Source organism: Protopterus annectens, chromosome 2.part0 (genome assembly GCF_019279795.1).
Source record: "Protopterus annectens isolate FY-2018-M chromosome 2.part0, PAN1.0, whole genome shotgun sequence".
Taxonomy (NCBI): Eukaryota; Metazoa; Chordata; order Ceratodontiformes; family Protopteridae; genus Protopterus; species Protopterus annectens.
In genome coordinates, this window is record NC_056728.1 from 1,580,278,599 (window position 1) to 1,580,293,066 (window position 14,468).

Sequence of the window (14,468 nt, forward strand, 5' to 3'; positions counted from 1 at the left end):
GTGTGTGTGTGTGTGTGTGTGTGTGTGTGTGTGTGTGTGTGTGTGTCTGTCTGTGTATCTGTGGAGAATCATGTAGTTTATAATAACACCAGTTTGTATTTCCATATTGCATTCTGCTGGTTGCATAATCACATTTTTGCATGTTTGAAGAATTCTGATAAACTTAATGTGAAAGTACTAAAATTATTTTGACAGTAAATGTATTCTGCATTTTCTCAGACACAAAATTATGAATGCCTTTAGTATCCTAATTATGTATTTCCAATGTGTCAAGCAGGATTAGGAATAGCTCAGCGATTTGCTCAATATTTGTTTGAATGCAATGACACCCCCAGGAGACATTTTCCTAAAGCACATCTGTTTAGCATTATTTTATACCAGGTTTTAAATTTTACTAATAGAGCATTAGACCATGGATAGGATGAACTTCAGGTATGGATATGCAAAAGAAAAAAAAAATGTATTATTTAAAAACTGGAATTATTACATACAGCATGCTCACCAATGTTATGTTAATTAAAATATAAACTACATAGCTTTTTCTGTTTGTGAATGTGCAAACATAGTTCTTGTTTTGACTACAAGTTGATGTTAAATCAGTTTATGCTACTCTGCAGCTGTTCAACATCTGTCTGTTGTACTCCAGACTTTCCTGTCTGTTTGCAAATACTTCCAGACATGTTTGTATGTGTTTTGTTTTAGTGACAGTTTCAAATGTGATTAAGGGAGGCAGCTGCAAGATGACCATAAAAAATATAGTGGGCATAGGGGCCTTATGCTATTATAGTATTTCCCTCGGTTTCATAGAATGTAACTGCATGCCAAAATATTACTGTGAAAAATAACTCTCACAGATGTATCACATTCATTTCTGAAAACAATGTGATCACTATGGTTGTAACATTTTCTGATCCAATAAAATAGTTTATGTCAGGAAAAAATACTTAGGAGGAGCCCTGCAGAAAGGAATGTGAAAACAAACAAAAAAAGATGTAGGACTCCTAACCTGAAGTATTGAATATTTTCATCACTGTAAGAAGAGGACTATAATTATACACTGGTTTTCAGCTAAGGCACATGAGATAGAAATCATCCGAATGACTGAGACATGAGAGAAACATTTAAGGTTAAGAAACATGAATAGATCTTATGTAACTGAGAAGACTAATTCTGAAATTAAATTCCTTTCTGAATTGTTTGAGGGGAAAGTACGGTATGGCAATTCTAAGTGCAAGGTTTCTCGGCACTCAGGCTTAATTTTCAATGGTGTATTAACCATTCATTTATAAGCTATTAATTTTTTCAGACAATAGTCCACAAGTCAAGAAATTACCATTTCATATTCCACCTGACACTACACTCATGTGGCAGAAAAAGTGACACGATTTTGACTGTTGCATTGATGTGAATGTTTCTGAAAATAAATACATCAATGTTTTGTAGTCTTATTTTTCAAACAGATCAGACCCTGCTATGTGCAGGGGGACTGGTTATGTGAGAAACACTGTGAAGAGCTTTGCTTCATTCAGTTTTTTACTTGTTATGCTTAAAGAGGTGGGATTAGCTGATAATGGCATCTCATCTGTTGCTTTTAGACATTACTATTTACTCTGACAAATAGCATACCAGTATAATGTAGTACTAAATAAAATGTTTATTGTACAACATGATTTATATTTTGGTATACTGGATATACTACATCTGGATTATAAGAAATCGTACAGAAATATGACAAACATTAAGTACAAGGGTGCCATTGTTAAGTCTAAGGATGAAAACTCTGAATTCCACATTTGTGAAGATCTTATCTCTTACATGGCCCTTTCCTTCAGGGTGTAGCAACTGTGCTGACTGTTTACTTAGAAAGAAAAAGGGTCTGAGGTTGAAACCTTCAAATGAGTTGGTGTTATGTGTACACACATTTTGTCAAGTCCTATTACAGTCAGATAGTGTATCTCATATGAATGGTCTCTGTGGTGAGTTGTTCACTCTTTGATTGTTGTGTTGAATTAGAAGGTGAGTTTAACGTTTCATTTTATTATTATTATTAGTCTCTTCTCCCCACGTTAGGGCAGTGTTGGAGTTGTTATATTTGGAGATCAGGAGAATGAGGGCATGCCTCCACATTAAGGGGGACCAGAGAAATGTACCCCCCTACAAAAAAAAGAAGAATACTGTATAGTTTATGGCCAGTAATCTAATATTTGTTAAGGGATTCAGTATTTTGGGGGATTATAGATTACAGTGGCAGTTACATGTATATTGACATTGGGGCACATGATCATAAATAGTAAATCAGATACAGGGTGGTAAAAAATTACAGAAATACTGGAAAAATCAACATTTTTTAAATTTTAGGTGCTGTAGTTTTAATTAGGAATATTCCAGTAAGCTGTTATTATGCATATTTGTACTGTTTTTCAACCAGAGGGTAAAGTACAATTCTGAATTCACAGGTTGCAAACACGATTAACATGGCAGAGTGAATCTGTTCATCACAGTACCACGAAAACAATGGAAGCAGTTGATTTTTATGGTTTTCATACGATAAACAGATATTCCATGGATTACACAAGTACATCCTAGTAACATTCTTGAATAGTATAAAATAAGCAATTATATAATTCTGGAACTGTATAAGTTGTTGGATTAAATGTATCTTTATATACTTAAGGGGACTTACAAATTCTGATCACCTTCTAAGATTTGATGAATATTTTCCAAACTACTCACAAATATCTTCACCACTAAACAATTTAATAATGATATATCTAATGTCAGTTAGCATTTTCATCACTGGTGGAAACATTAATGCTATACAATAATGACTAAAACTGAAGTATACACATTGTAGGTTATTTTAATGTATCCCAGCATAGACATCTGAAAATTAAACTGTTTCACTAAACTATCACTCATATGTTGTGTATAAAATTCATAATTTACTTTAACAGTTTTCTTAAACCTGGTAGCATTCTTTTTCACTAATTTCAGATACACAATTATATTCTTAACTAGTCTCAATGAAGCTACTCTATGAGGACATCCAGGAGGTAGAAAATTAATTGTGCCCACCAAAAGGGCATCAGAATAGCTCTTCTTTCATAACATCCTAGTTGCTTTGCTGGGAAATGTTATTTGTTGCATTTTCTACTCCATTTCCTTGAGACCTGACAACAGAAATGCTATTAAATGAGACCCTGTAGTGCAGATACCATACATTTCCTCCACTGACCCAGGTATGATGTTGTAAACTGCTCTGTGTGATTTGTGCATGTCAAATGAGCTATTAAAGATCTAATATATCTAGTTAATTAAGAGGTGAATTTTACAAATTGCTTTGTAAACCTAATAATATTAGAAAAGCCCTAAAATATCTGCCATAATGTAGATTCCATGTATGTATTAAAATGTTATTAACAGCAGATCATTACCATAAGAAAAGGAGGTATACAGGTTTGTTATGACTCCATGACTAAAGAGGAAGCCTTTTTGTGAACAAAGTTCAAAACTGCAATCAAAAATGGTTTCAACATTCATAAGCAAACAACTTTTGCAAATAACAAAATCAGCAAAAACTCTCTTTTTGTTGGAGGCAAGCTCTCCACATACCTTACAACTGATATTTACCAATTCCGAGATCATTCTTTAAAGCCAAAACTCCAGATGACAAACTAGTGATTGCACATTAAGAGAGAGACAAGCACTAGAGTTTCCTTATGAGGCTGGCAAATATATGAATCCTTTCGAATGTAGTGTCTGATCAGATTGTAATACTGCAGAATCAACTGCTATAACAAAGAAATGGAAAGAAAAAAAAAACATTGTTAACAGAAAGGAAAGATAAGTATTCTTAAAATTAATATTAACTAAAGTGAGATGAGACCCCCTGTAACTTTTTTAAATGCTATATATTATATTTGAACATTATATGACAAACCTATAATAAAATTAGTATTTACTGAAATAATTAGTGCAACTGTACTAATTTAGTGGCTTGTCACATAGCTGATCATGGACAGAAACAATATTGATAGTGAAAAATAAAATTATTTAATAATGTGACCTGTTTAATAACTACCTTTTCCATGATACTGCAAACCATATTCAATCCTGAAAAAGCACGACTGTGACCGATATATTGAACTTATTTTGCTTCTTTTAAAATAATTTTTAACTCAAATCTATGTCTTAAGCAAAGTTACAGGCCAACAAATAATAAAGGAAACTGGAGAAAAAGCAATATCACAGACTTTAATTCTTGTAGAGACAAGATAAAACACTTCAAGTACCCTGTCTTCCAGCAATCACTGACACACATGTTAAAACAGCCCTATCCAAAGCCAAAAATACAGCTTCAATGGGACCAGAAGGTGCCCCAGGCTGTGTCTTACACAAGCTCCAAAATGAACTAACCCCTCACCTAAACACACTGTTCGAACTCAGCCTCTCTACAGGCTATGTACCCACAGAGTGGCACACAGCAACAGTTATCCCACTCCACAAAGGTGGATTCCCAACTGACCCCGGGAACTATCACCCTATAAGCCTGACTAGCCTGGTCTGCAAGGCTATGGAGCTCATCATCAAGGAATTCATTAACAGAGACATTGGGAACCTTCAAACATTGGACCCTACCCAGTTTGGCTTTATTAAGGGCAGATCATGCCTCCTAAACCTGGTGGACTTCTTTGAGACAGTTACCAAGGCTTTAGATGAGGGAAAGGAGGTCCACATAGCCTACCTAGACCTCGCAAAGGCTTTCAACACCATTCCCCATTCTGGTATTATAGACAAGCTCACAAGCCTCAACATAAACCCCTACGTCATGAGATGGGTTGCCAATTGGCTCACGGATAGAACCCACAAGGTGAGAGTTGCAGGCTCCAGGTCCGACTCTAAATCAGTTACAAGTGGTGTCCCCCAGGATTCAGTCCTCTGACCCCTCCTGTTCGGTATATACTTCTCAGAGGTATAGGCAAGCACAGGAGGACTATGGCTGACCAAGTTCACAGATGACTGCAAACTGGGGCCCAAAATTGACCCTCCAGCTGATAAAGACATCCTCTAGAAGAGTCTCACTGAGATGGATACCTGGTGTCAAAATCATGGCCTCAAGCTAAATGCCAAAAAGTGCATAGTCACATTGGCAACCTTCAAACACTGGACCCCACCCAGTTTGGGTTTGTGAAGGGCCGATCTTGTCTCCTGAACCTGATTGACTTCTTTGAATCAGTCTCCAGAGCCATGGACAAGGGTAAGGTTGTCCACACAGCCTATCTAGACCTTGCCAAGGCCTTTGACACCATCCCCCACTCTGGAATCATAGATAAACTTACTAAGTTGGGCATTAATCCCTATGTCACCCAATGGGTTGCTAAATGGCTTACTGATAGAACCCACACTGTAAAAGTAGCCGACACCAAATCCAGCTCCAGACAAGTGACAAGTAGAGTACCTCAGGGTTCAGTCCTGGGGCCGCTCTTGTTTGGCATCTACTTCTCTGAAGTACAGGTCAACACTAAGGGACTCTGGCTAACAAAGTTTGCAGATGACTGCAAACTGGGAGCCATTATTGAATCCCCAAATGATGTGGATACTCTACAAAAGGGCCTTACAAAAACAGATGCTTGGTGCCAGAGCCATGGGCTCAAGCTCAATGCCAAGAAATGTATTGTTATCCCCTTTGGGAAAAAACATGTATCCATGAATTACCATATAGGTGGCAGTACACTAAACACAGAAAGTGTGATAAGAGACTTAGGGACACAGGTGGACAGTGGTCTCACCTTCGAAAAAAGGAGGTCATTGTCCCACTGTACTCATCCCTCATTAGACCCATTATAGAATACAATGCCCCATTTGGTATGTACCTCTCAAGACATCTGCAACAACTGGAAAGGCCTCAGAAATACCTCACTAAAAGAATCACAGGCCTAAAGCAGATGCCCTACGCTGACAGCCTTAAAAAACTCCAGCTATACTCTGTCGCATATCGTCTACTCAGAGGCGATCTCTGCTTAACATACAAGGCCATGTCAAACCCAGAGCTGTTGGTCATGCTACACTTAAAGAAATCCCAATCCCTCAGAGCTACACGCTCCAGGGATCTAAACCTTGTCATCACAATAAACAAAACATGCTGGAGGGATAGGTTCCTGACCCAGAGACTCCCCAGACTCTGGAATAGATTGCCCATACATGTCAAGCAGAGTGCCTCTTTGGACCTCTTCAAGAGGAACCTTGACGATTGGATGGGAGAAAGGAAATTCACCCCAGGGATCACGTCAGTCGCCCTGCTAGACAGGGGTCCAGGAAAGTAAATAATGTGGGAAGAAATAACCAGGGAATTGTTATGGCTAGGCTTGTATAGGCCCTAGGGCTGATAGCCTAGTACCAACCTATGAACCTATAAGTCAGCCACTTTGGAAAAAACAAAGAACCCGCAAACTACCACATACATGGTAGTCCCCTAAATACTGAAAATGTAATAAGGGCTCTGGGACCCAAGTAGATAGTAATCTCTCCTTTGATAATCATATTGCCAAGGTGGTTAGAAAATCCTTCCATGTGGCCCACCTAATCACAAAAGGGTTTGCATCTAGAACAAAAGAGGTTATTGTGCCCCTGTACTCATCACTCATCAGACCCATCATAGAGTACAATGCCCCATTTGGGATGTACCTTACAAGATACCTGCAACAGCTGGAAAGACCACAAAAGTACCTCACCAAGAGGAATACTGGACTCAAGCATATGCCCTATGCAGCCCGACTGAAGAAACTCCAGCTGTACTTGGTTGCATACCGCTTACTCAAGGGTGATATCTGCCTGACATACAAGGCCATGTCCAACCCAGAATTGATGGACATGCTCCACCTAAAAAAAAAACAAATCTCCAAGAGCCACACGCTCTAGGGATCTAAACCTCACCACAACAATAAATAGGACGTGCTGGAGGGATATATTCCTGTCCCAGAGACTCCCCATGCTTTGGAACAGGATTCCAATCTACATTAGGCAGAGCTCCTCACTAACACTCTTCAAGAGAAACCTTGATGAGTGGATGGGAAACGGAAAATTTATCCCGGGGATCACTGCAGTGGCTCTGCTGGACAGAGGCACAGGGAACTAATGGCTCTGCTGGACCGAGGCGCAGGGAACTAATCTAAGGGAAGGCGGCGAAAGCCAACACATTCTGGCTAGGCTTATAGATGCCCTCAGGCAGATAGCCTAGTACTTACCTACGGACCTATGTACAACAGAGTAAATCTCTTGTAATGTAACCATTATCTACAAAAGAGTAAATTCTCTTAATGTAGTTTGAAAATGCCTTTGGTTAATTTCACTCATGGTAATCAAGCATTAGTTGCTAACTTTTTTTTAAAATAATACTGTGATATATTTAACAAAATGAGTTTATCGGTGAAAACTAAGATTTGCTGGCAGCTAGATCCATTAAAGAAACTGTTCTTGTTTCCTGGATAAGGGTTGAGAAATATTGTGAACGCAACTATGCACTAGTGACCCCTAGCAAGATAAGAGGGGCACAGCCAACTGCTGTATATGTCACTTAGGCCATAGTTTTGTCATTTTTAATAGTTGTATGGTAGTAATGGTTATGAAAGTTCAGTGATGCAAATTCACAATGAATCAATAATTATTGAGACTTTTAATATCTGTTAAAAGGCTGCTAAACTGAAGCCCAGACATTGACTCTTGGTAAAAAAATAAGTACGTTGAAAAATGATTGGGCAATAATTAACATTACATGGAGCAGAAATATGGCACACCTTTTTATATTACAACATATTGCATCATTTCAGTTTTAGCAGATGTTCTTCTGAGGTTATTAAACAAAAAATAGATTCTTGCTGTGTTGCAGAAATGTTTATGGAGAAAAAGTACTTTTCAAAATACACATGTTAAACTAAATGTTTCAATGCTATCTCTTTGTCTTAAATAACATTTGAATTATTCATTTACAACTACTGTCCCCCACACAGAAATGGTCTCACTCTCAGATCATTCCCTTATGATATACTTAGTGAAACTGACAAATCTTTTACCCTCCATCAACCCAACTTTCATTAAGCAATAGGAGGAAAAGTGTTTTTCAAATGTAGCTCCAGTCAACTGGAATTACCTTCCAAATCAAATAAGAAAAAAAAATACTCAAGTCAAATCTTTCAGGAAAAAAATATTAAAATACCACAAAAAGCTTGTACCTGTACCTTGCTTTACAGACAAAGGATAGAACTTTTCTCCCAGCTTCATATTCTAGCCACTACCTTGCAATTTTAGTGTTTCTGCACTAATGGAAATTCAGTTCATTAAGCAAAATATTCAGCAGGTCAGTAAATAAATATACATTTGGTATCCTTCATTCTCAAGTTGTATTAAAAAATTCTAAGTTTATGCACTGCAATGTATCTTTGTGCATGTACACTACAAATATCTTTGTGTTTGTACATTGAAACATCTTTTTTCTTGTATGTTACCTACAGCTTTAACTTGTGCACTGAAGTACAACTTTGGCTTGTCTTCTAAAATGCATCTTTCTTTGGTATATAATTTAACTTTAAAAGTTATTTTTCTGTTCTTTTCAACTAACATTTCAGTGTGTATTGTTACTTATTGCTACTGTCTCTTCTTGAAAATAATTGTATTCTCTCGACATCTTGCTTAATATTTGTATTCTCCTTACTGTCATTGTACCAGGTATTGACTTAGTAATACTTTATAAAGGATTCATGTGATCCACTAAACCCACACTGATTAATGGACAATATCAGCAAAATAATCTTCCCAAGAGGTTTGATAACCTCAAAGAATGTTATATTATGTATGAGGGTGTAGAAAAGTTCTGCACCCAGGGCTATTACTTTTTTTTTTTTAAACATATTCACTGAAATAGTCTGTGGATTTGGGAATTGACTGGCCATGCTTAGTAAATGCAAAAAAATCAAACGATTGGAGTACTATTTATAGTATACCTGTAGATAGATTGATAGATTATACATTGGTAAGTAACCTAATTTAATTATTTCACTCTTCGATTAGTCTTTAATAATAAAAAATAATAGGCTTTAAGACATGGAGTGGTTGATTGCTATATAAAGAAAAATTAAAGCAAATAAAATAAAAAGATGAATCATAGCTTACGTGTCTGATGTAAAATATATGTCCCAAGTTGCTCGCTGCTTAATAATTTATTGTGGAAAATAAGCAGTGTTGGGCAAACCGTGAGACCAGCTCCGGGTAAACTTTCTTGCAACACTTTCTTCATCTCAGTCACTTAATAAAAAGGTTACAGGAGGTGTATTCTCCTGTAGATTGTTGGAATTCCACAGCCACAGTTAAATCTTTACAACACAATGTCTTCTGAGACTGTTCTTTCTATCTTTTCATTTTATTAACCAAGTTGGCCCCGTTGGGCAGACCCAAAGATTTCAGTGGCAGAGGAATTTCAGGTAGTCAAGTTTTTAATCTAGGTAATTTTCACATTTATCAAAACACAGTCACTCCACCCGCGGTGGTGGTGCTGCGGTAGCGTTGTCGCCTCACAGTAAGATGCTGTCCGGTTTGATTCTCAGCTAGAGCATCTTCTGCGTGGAGACATGCATGAATGGGCATACCTTCATTGAAGGTTGTGCATCAGGGCTGGTAACTTGGCACGTAAAAATCAACTCCAATCATTAGCGGACCGGAGTTCCGCTGTGGCGACCCCTAGCCCGGAAATGCTGAAAGACACAAGACACAAAATCAAAACACAGTCACTCCAATAGTTCTGGCTAGACAACATTTTTAGGTTAATGTTTTCACTGGAAAAACTATAGCAATATGATGAATCATTCTTTTTGCAGGTAGCATTTTTTCATTGAAAGACGTGAGAAATATGGTATTGTTATGGATCTCATAAATAAAGACATAGGTGACGTCCAAACCCTGGGCCCTACCCAATTCAGCTTTGTGAAGGGCAGATCCTGCCTGTTAAGTCTGGTGGATTTCTTTGAAAGTGTGACCAAGGCCATTGATGAGGGCAAATCTGTGCACCAGCACACCTTTACTTGGCAAAGACTTTTGACACAATCCCACATTTAGGCATTACTGATAAACTTAGCAAACTGAGTGTAAACCCCTTCGTTGTAAGATTAGTTGAAACTGGCTCACAAACCAGACACATAGTATCAAAGTGGATGGCTCCACAATAACCAGCAGACCTAGCACTCAGAGTATTTAACATTTTCCACTCCTCCTTTGTTAAATTATAGTCAGTAATTTTAAATTCAAAAAAACTTTTTCAACACCATAACTTAAATAGAATAAAAGTGCTGAATTCCATCATGAACAAATGGGGGAAGAAATAAACTTTTATAATCAACATTGCTAGTATTGAGTAACATTAGATCATCTTCATTTGACTTACATGAATAAAAACTGTCATTAGAACAATTGCCATCCAAATGTTCATCAAGCTCGCCATTATCAGACTTGCAAACATTGTTACTAAAAAAATGTTTTAAATGCAGTTTTCTAGCAAGTTTAAAAATATCAGCTTTAAGTTCATATAATCTAGGTCTAACCATTGGCATAAATTTCAGACCACAATTTAGAATAGCATATTCAGTATCCTTTAAAACACATTCAGATAAATTAATAACATATGAGTCTAAGGTTCTCGAAAATGGACAATTAATATTAACCTCTTTTATGTTGTTGCTGCTGCTGCTGTAAGTCCCTGGTATATGTATAACTTGATTCCTTCTGGCATTTTCTCCCATGTTGGTCATCTCTACCTGTGTCAGTCTCTTTGAAATGTATGCTGAAATTGTTCTTCCTGCTGTGCTTTTGGTAGACTAGGAAAATCGCTGTTATCCTCATAATCGCCTTCCCCAGATTAACTAAATCCCTCTGAAGTAGAAAAGGAGTTGTTAGCATGCCATCCACCACTACTGGTTCCTTCCTCAAACCTCACGCAATCCCGTACTCACTTACAATTAGGATGTGATTGGAAGGCCCTACCATTATCATAGTCGCGGAGGTCTCAGGAATTTCCCTTTCTTTCGTCATCAATTTCTCCTTCATATGTCTTCAGCTTGTTATTAATGTCAACCAACAGTTTTTCCAAATAATCTAAATTTAGATTGGCAATAAGGAAGGAACATGTAGTGTGAATTTTCTCTTTTAATTCACACTATTTTACTCTATCAATCTCAACAAGTATGTTAATCCATTCAAGTGTACACCTCTGGGCTGCTAATACCCATTGTTGATGGAAAATTTTATCATGTTCATTCTGTAAATCAGAAGGTGTAAATGGATCCTTAAACCACGGGGGATAATATCTAATTCAATATACCTCTGGAGACTTTGTATTTTAAGAAAAACAATAGTCTCTTTATACATTAATTGTTCAAGATCTTCGCATAACTTTTTATTATCACCTGAGAGGGAAGAGGTAATTCTCTGACTGATTGAAGCAAATGGATTATGCCATTGTTTGTTGCGGTCTGCCTCCCATTTGTCCCAAATCTTAGCTGCCATTTCTCTATCATTAAGGACATTCTGATTGCTCTGTATGTTACCCTGTTGGCTACGATGCTCTCCAGAAGATAAAAAAATCTGTCCAAAGAATGTAGAGTCCCATCTCCATTCACATCGTGAAATAAGTGAGGCAGGTCAGTGTTTGGATCACTCGCCCTAAAACAAGCACCACAGATCAGTAAACCATGGCAGAAAAACACCAAAATAAGGATAAAGACCACAAGTCTGAAAATCCACAAGTTTATTCTTCTGACATCTTGGCAACATAAGCCTTCAAGGCGTACAGCATTACAAAAATCACCACCTGCCTATATACCCACAACAATTAAGCGATAAAACACTTATCACAAATAAAATCAATTAGATAAAAAAACCTCTTATTATGTTCTGCATTTAACCCATTTGGGATCAAAGTATTTTATATATATATATATATATATATATATCTATATCTATATATATATATATATATATACATATATAGGTATTACATATAATTCAAGCAATAACATTTAAACTGGCTAGGCTTAAAATGGTCCATAAGTCCTGCTAGCATAGTACTTACCTGTGAACCTATGGAAGTTAACTGTTTATTAGGTTTTCTGAATCAGCATATATAATTATTATATATTGATGTGATCTCATGAAAGAAAGTGTCTAAACACTTAAGAGAAAACTAGAACATAGGAGACATATTAAATTATCATTCAAAGAAAAGTGAGATCTGAAAATATGCCATATATTATTAGAGTAAATCAATGATCTCTACCTTTGATAATAGAAGAGGTCAGGCAGCCATTCATTCCATGCTTATACTATTATATCAGACTAGCAAATAGTAATGTTTTTTCAGGCGGTACTTTTATTCAAAGATTTGGTCCATCCAGTGTTAGTATACAGACTTATAACTTAAAAGATGTAACACTGTTTTTTTTGCTCATGTTTCCTATTCAGCTTGCCTTCAAATCATCAGCAACATCCTCCTGGCCAGTTGGCCTATGTTTTCCATCTCAAGGGCAAGAAGCCATGACTGAGCCAGCCATCACAAGTGATTCAGTGGTTCGTAATGTTCCTTATTCTCAGTTCTAACATCCCAATCCACAATTGGAAAGCAACGTATTACAAATAGAAAATCATTACTTCCAAGGGAGCTCCCTGCAAGAAAACCTGCAAGTACACACAAACCTGTCTCATCTCCATACATGATGCTGGTGAACTTCTACCAGTGGAATCTCATATAAGACTAAATACAATATTATATTGCTGACCTCCAGTTCACCATCATGCCTACAAAGCAAAACATTTTTATAAATCACTCCTAAGCATGATGGCGGACCACAGTGCAGCATCACAGACAGCTTAGTAATGCATGTTAGACCTTACTAAATAGCTTCACATAGTTGATTAATAAGACCTGTTATACTCTGCTAAGCTGCCAATCATTGCTGCACTGTGCAGCACTGCTATGCTACATGTTATACTCTGCTAAGCTGCCAATCATTGCTGCACTGTGCAGCATTGCTATGCTACATCTTATACTTTGCTAAGCTACCAGTGTGGTACTTGCCTTTACCTCCATTACAGGATGACCAGGTACACAATTGTCTATTAGGCACTGGCCACTTAAGGAAAAGTTTGCAAGTCATGCACCACCATGGACAATGGCAAAAATCAGCTGAGAGGAGCATGCTAAATGTAATGCATGTGATGCTTATCTGCAGCGCATACTATGTATATGAAGCCTATAGCTCAGTCCTCAGTCACTTCCCCAAAAATGAAACCTGTACTTATCAAAATGGAAAAAGTTAAAATAAAAGAATAAAAAGGAAAAGAAAACAATAAATGCATCCAGTCCATTTGAAAACAGTATTACAGCAAAATAGATCTGATTCAAAGTCTAAATAAAATAAAATACTAAACATAAATAGACTATAAAACTAACAATTCTTAACAAAGCACTCAGTAAAGTGATAAAATATATCAAATAAATTCACTGTCAATGCTCCATGAATGAAATATTTCATTCACCTAAGAACCACAAAATAAGACTAAAAAGCTACCAGTGAGATACTGAGGTCATAAAAACCTGTGTATACTTACAACTCCAGTTAGTTGAAGCTTACACAATTAATGCAGCCTATTAAACTCAAATAAATGAAATGCTTTTCTAAAACTTCTCCATATAATCTATATATATATATATATATATAATATATATATATATATATATATATATATATATATATATGTATGTGTGTGTGATAGGTGGGCAGTGAAAGCACGCCCTTAGCACACCGAATGTCCATTCAGTGATGTTACATGTTTCCACATAAGCCACGTTGTACAGGAGTTCAGCAACACTCTTCAGATTGTGGATCTAGGACTGAAAAGGGTTCATAGCATCACCTGCAACACATGACAGACATATGTCTAAGGGTGTTAGTGCATCTGTTCATACTAATTCTTTGAGTTGCGGTTCCTGTGGTGAAGGGTTTGATTCTTTCAGTGCTTACTTGCTTACTGTGTGACCTTAAGTGAGTCGCTTAACCACACACATTGCTTCCTGGTTACCCTTAAAGTGGAATTATGTGTCCAGTCAGCCTATCTAGATAACAAAGGGACATTATTTTTATTATATAGCTCTACACATGTATCTTACCTTCAGTGTCTGCCCTGACTGATTAGATGTCCCTGTATAAAGTTCTCTTGCTGGAAGTAGCTGTGTAGCTGGCATGAATGTCACACATGTGCCACATATTACTCATGAGAACTTGCAGGGTAGTGTGCAAATGCATTATTAATAATAGCATATGCATTGCATGCTAACTGGCCAATGACATAATTATAGTCTTTTCTGTTGACAGTTCAATGAAACTATGGAACAGATGGGGCTTTTATTGTCATAAGCATGCAATCTATGC